We start from the raw sequence: 6,556 nt of genomic DNA on the forward strand, positions 1-6,556 counted from the left end.
ATATGGGATGTGGGCGTGGTTATTGTCCGATTTTTTAAATTTTCGGCAATTTAGTATGCTGTATCAAGGCCAACAACTGTACGAAGTTGGGAAGACAGTGGTGCAGCGGTTACCAAGATATACACATGTAACCATAAGTGGGCGTGGCTACGCCCATTTTCCAAAAATGTAAAATATTCTTATTTTTTGTCTGAAAATTATTATAAATATCTATTTTGAGTGAATTATATTCAGTAATTACTAAAATATCGCAGTTTTCGTATTTTTGGAAATTACCGTTATATGGAACGTGGGCGTGGTTGCTGTCCGATTTCGCCCATTTTCAATACCAACCTACCTTGGACCCACATACCAAATTTCGTTGAGATATCTAAATTTTTGCTCGAGTTATCGTGTACACGGACGGACGGATAGACGGACGGACAGACAGACATGGCTTCATCGATTTCTCTATTCATTCTGAGCATATATGTATACATTTGTCTATATCTATCTCGATTCGTTTTGGCTGTTACAAACAACCGTTATGTGAACAAAATTAATATACCCTTGTGCACAAGTGCGCTCGGGTATAAAAATTATCATTCGGTAATTTTGCTGGGTTGATGCGACGGTGACGGGTTTTTACAGCAATAGAATGCGGGTTTGCTCGACGAAATAGAGACGGAGGAGTTTTCCGAGTTACGACATTTGGCCGTTGGTTGGAAAACAACAATAATATACCGCCGATAAGTGAACTTCCGCATGACGAAAGCGGCAATAAATTTCCATACTATTTTGTGGCGGATAGCGCTTTTCCTTTAAGGAAAAATTTAATGCGGCATTACCCCGAAAGGAATATTAATAACAAAATGCGAATATTTAATTATAGACTCAGTCGCGGCAGAAAGAATATTGAGTGCACGTTTGGAATGATGACTAAAAATTTGAAGTTTTCCTTACGCCAATTCGGTGCCACAAATAGGAAACTATTATTTCTATAATTCAGAGTGCATGCATTTTACACAATTTTATTAGAAAACAAGTAAGAAAGTCTAAGTTCGGGTGGAGCCGAACATTAAATACCCGGCGCAAGTATTAAATACATATATGTTTTTCACCTTTCCAAAAGCTACCGCTACATGGTAAGCCGGGGTGTATCAATTTTGAGTAAATTAGCGGTCTTCAATATTGAAGTTTCTAGCATTTCTGAAATTTACCGTTATATGAAAAGCGGCCGTAATTTTAGTGCGATTTCAATTATTTTCAACGTTTTCCTTTTATGTGGCAAGCACAATAAAAATACCGAGTTTGGTACAAATTGGTAGAACGGTTACCGATATACATATATGTGATCATAAGTGGGCGGTGCCACGCCCATTTTATAAAATTTTACCATAAACGTACTTCTTGGTAAAGAATTGTTGCAAGCATCAATTTTGAATAAATTAGCTTCAATATTTACTGATTTATCGAAGATTTTGTATTTCTCTAAATTACCGTTATATGGGATGTAGGCGTATCTATTGTCCGATTTTTTAACTGTGCCAAGTTTGGAAGAAATTGGTGCAGCGGTTACCAAGATATACACATGTAACCATAAGTGGGCGTGGCTACGCCCATTTTCCAAAAATTTATAATATTCTTATTTTTTGCCTGAAAGTTAATGTTTATTGTCGCAAAAGAGTTGGCAGAAGACGACTCCAAATTTCAGACTTTCTCTCGAATGTCAAAAAATACATTTAAGGATCTCATTATCCTTGTGGCACCCGAAAACTCAAAAGCAAAATATAATTACGAACCAAGGAATACATGCATAAAAAATTCCAGACACTTGCTGTTTATGCAAAACTACTTACAATCATGAGGTATGTATGTTTTTTGTGCCGATAGATGTGACAGAAAAGGGAATGAATGAATGCGTGTGGTGTTCAACTGACAGCATCATACAAGGTCTGCTCCCTGCACTTTAAATCAAGCGAAACTAATTATTCAAATGCCAAGAGAAGACGCCCTAATCCTTATGCAGTACCATGAGCGATGTTACACGTTAAGATATACTTGAAAATATAAAGTCCAATAAGTAGAACAGCAGTGCGCCAAATTGAAGTTTAATTATGTACATATATATTTCGCATTCAAGGATTACTATACATGAACTAAGTCAAAAGATGGTTAATGTTAACAAATGTGCATATGAATTCCATTTTGTATTGTGTTCGACAAAAAGAAAGCAACAAATTTTTATATACACTGTCGGAACAAAGTATTGGCACAGCAATTTTTTCGCAATATATACAACAATTTTCATTCTAATATTTTTCCGCTAGTTTTATATAAAAATAAGGTTCATTCTACGACAAAAACATAAAATTATAATTCCTAAACTTTGTGAAAAACTCGCGAAAATTCAGCAAATTTTCATCAAAATTTTCAACTTTTTAATCAGATTTTTTATACTTTTTTTTGAGTATGCCGTTCTGCAGCCCATTAAATTCTAGTAAAAAAATGCAAGTTCCGAGTTAGTCAAAAATCGCATTGATTTTTGAGAATTTTTTTTGTTGAAGGTGTTTGGCATTTTTTCCATATAAAGTATTCTTAGCTACTTAAAACTTGCACTTTATCATAATAAAATTCATTGGGCTCAGATTTGTATTCAAAAAAAATCAACAAAATTGATTAAAAAGTTTAAAATTTTGATGAAAAATTGCTGAATTTTCGCGCGTTTTGCACAAAGTTTAGGAATTATATTTTTAGATTTTTTGTCGTAGAATGAACCATATTTTTATACAAAATTAGCGGAAAAGTATAAGAATGAAAATTGTTGTATATATTGCGAAAATTTTGCTGTGCCAATACTTTGTTCCAGCAGTGTATTTACATATAACACATGACACATAACATATAGCACATAAGTGCGTGTTTAAAATTATTCATTGTTGATAAAAAAAAATGTTGGCTGAACGCATCTGAGTCACTGTTGGCACTGTCACTTGTACTGTAAAAAATAGTTGGTGGATCAATTGGCGAAGGAGCCGGCGTGTTGACTTGAAAGCTTGAGTGGTTAGATACAGGCGTTTGAATAAACTGCTGGTTTCCAGTCTCTTGGTCTTGTTCACTTAACAATTCCTCTAGCATGAGTAAAGTCCGTATTTTGAACTGCCTGAATCGTACATCGGAAAGATTCGAAATGTCCTCCTGTAAGCTCAACAAAAACATCTTACGGGGATGTGCTTTATTTTCTTTTTTTTCCTTTAAATAATTCATAACTGCCATGTCAACATCATCCTTTGCTTCTCCAAGACTCTTCCTCTTTTTGTGGTTTTCCACACATAAAGGAGTGGCAAAAGCATGATTGCGTTTTTCAGCCACTACATTAATATCGCCGTGGTCAACATCTTCAGTTGTTTCTACTTCCTCGTTGTGGTGCACATCAGATTCCTTTATTTCGAAGTTTGCGGTGTGTTCCAAATGCTGGACTGGTCGAACATACGGCAACGCAAACTCCAATATGTCGTGCAATTAGTAGGGCTTCTTAGCTTTTGCCGAAGAACCACTGGGAGACGGTTTTAAACTCCGGACAAATCCATTCCGTATATTCTTCCATTTCTCCTTACATTCTGCCCCTACAAATAAATTAAAATAAAATTCTTTATAGTCTCGTCGTAGTTTGTGGATCAAATAAGAAGTTCAAATGGTAAACACATTTTTCTTTTGTTTCAGTGCTTAAATGTAAGCGCCGATAAATGTTGTATACTTCAACCACTTTTCTATGCATTTGTACATACCTGACCATTTCATCACTTCAGCAATCTCTGGCCAAGCTTTTTCCGTTAAATTCTTTCGAGGATACTCCTTCAGCGTGTTATTATAAATGACGGGATATTTTTCTATTAATTGCACGAATTTTATCGTTTCGTCCGTCATTTTTACAACGTTTTCATAAAATGCTTGCAAAATTCTAAACAAACTTCTTCTTCTTCCTCTTTTCTAAGCGTACGTACGCCTAGCTACCAAGTCAGCCTATTTTAAACTTTTATTTAAGAACTAGCAAATGCCTGGCTTGCTTCGCGACGCCTTATAAGATCTTTTGCGTTGACCAATAAAAAAATAGTGTTGCTGTGCAAAAACGGTTTGTAATGTAAAAAATGAGTTTAGATTGAAAGGACTGAAGAGCAGAACCTTGCTTACTCATAGGCCAAGAATAACGCTGATTTGGGTTAGGTACTAATTTCCTTCGATGCTATGAGCTCTTATTTCCACCTGTGAGATATCTGCAAGTATTGCAAGGTTTGACGAGAGTGCGTAATGAAGATTTTTCCCGTTCAAGCGGGGTAATTGATGTTCCTACCGTCTTCTTTTTAATTCGTCACACTTCTTCTTCATTTTCATTCTTGTTTTAACAATATCTTTTTTTATTATTGTATTATGCATTTCGTATACCATTTTTCTTTTTTATGCCTTAATATCTCTTTTTGATCTGCACCTGGTCTGATATTGATCTGCATATGCGTTTCGTATAAAATTTTTCTGTTTTATGTTTTAATATCTGTTTTTGATCTGCACTTGATCTGGTATTGATCTGTACCTGATCTGATATTGGCGTTATCACGGAAAAGTGTTTTATAATTATACCCGAGCGCACTTGTGCACAAGGGTATTATAACTTTGTTCACATAACGGTTGTTTGTAACAGGCAAAACGAATCGAGATAGATATAGACAAATGTTTACATAAATGATCAGAATGAAAAGAGAAATCGATTAAGCGGTGACTGTCTGTCCGTCCGTCCGTCCGTCTGTGCACACGATAACTCGAGTAAAAATTGAGATATCTTAACGAAACTTGGTACGTGCACTTCTTTCTGGCGTAGGACGGATGGTATTGAAAATGGGCAAAATCGGACAATAACCACGCCCACCTCCCATATAACGGTAATTTTCAGAAATACGAAAACTGCGATATTTTAGAAACTACTGAAGATTATTCACTCAAAATTGATATTTACAATAAGTTTTAGACGAAAAATAATAATATTATAATTTTTTGGAAAATGGGCGTAGCCACGCCCACTTATGGTTACATGTGTATATCTTGGTAACCGCTGCACCAATTTCTTCCAAACTTGGCACAGTTGTTAACCTTGGTATAACACACGATAAGACCGAAAATTTTTAAAATCGGACAATAACCACGCCCACATCCCATATAACAATAATTTAGGGAAATACGAAATCTTCGATAAATCAGTAATTATTGAAGCTAATTTATTCAAAATTGATGTTTGCAACAACTCTTTACCAAGAAATACGTTTAGGATAAAATTTTGAAAAATGGGCGTGACACCGCCCACTTATGATCACATATATGTATCTCGGTAACCGTTCTACCGATTTGTACCAAGCTCGGTGTGGTTATTGTGCTTGCCACATAGAAGCAAAACGTTGAAAATTATTGAAATCGAACTCAAATTACGGCCGCTTTTCATATAACAGTAAATTTCAGAAATGCTTGAAACTTCAATATTTCGAAATTTAAGGACGCTAATTTACTCAAAATTGGTACACCCCGGTTTACCATGTAGCGGTAGCTTTCGGAAAGGTAAAAAACATATATTTAATACTTGCGCCGGGTATTTAATGTTCGGCTCCGCCCGAACTTAGACTTTCTTACTTGTTTTTATTTATGTTTGATATATGTACATATGTATGTATGTACAGGGGCGGCAGAAGACATGGGTATGGTGGGTAGTACTACCCACCTGAAATTTTGAAAGGTGGGTAATTTCCCACCTGAAAATTTTTTAGAAGAAAAATAAGGCATATTGAAAGAGTATTTTCGGAAGATATATTATGAATATTTTTGACCAAGTTATTTGCTCCCTGACAAGTAAATTTGATACTGAATCGGCAACGTTTTATAAAACTTTAGAAAAGTTCATTCTTGGTGAGAGAGTAGATTTGAAGAAAATGTCACGTTTTATAATGGTGATTTTGACGAATGCAGACTCAATATCGATAAAGATATATCTCTGTGCATAATGAGGCGCACAGAGCAAAATCCAGGATCTGTGAAAGATGTTGTGCGACATTTGCGAGAAAACGAATTGTATGTGGGACTTGGTGTTAGATTCCAGGCTCGTCATGCTCTAACGAGAGGAGCTTTTCTGTTTTGCGTAGGGTGAAAAATTACTTGCACTCGACAATGTTACTAAAAATGGCTCCACCGTGAGCAATATTGCATTTTTATCCATGAACTCATGTACGACTTCATTTCCCGAAATTCAAAACCAATGGCCGTATTTTGGCTGCAGAAATAAAATTTTTTCGAAATTTGATTAAATGATAATTTTCATGAAATATAAACATATGTACATAGTATGTACGAAAAGTAAATGTATTATAATAATTATACACGAAACAATAAGTTTCTCTAACGATATCTGTTAACCTTCTCAATTACATCGGCAACCTATTTTCTCTACCTCTATACCAGAGGTTCCCAAACTTTTTTTCTCGTACACCCCTTTCAAAACTTTACTGGTTTCGGTGGATGCTCATTTCTAACATATTTCCAA

Source organism: Rhagoletis pomonella, unplaced genomic scaffold (genome assembly GCF_013731165.1).
Source record: "Rhagoletis pomonella isolate Grant_MI unplaced genomic scaffold, Rhpom_1.0 Rhpom_scaffold_00001, whole genome shotgun sequence".
NCBI lineage: Eukaryota > Metazoa > Arthropoda > Insecta > Diptera > Tephritidae > Rhagoletis > Rhagoletis pomonella.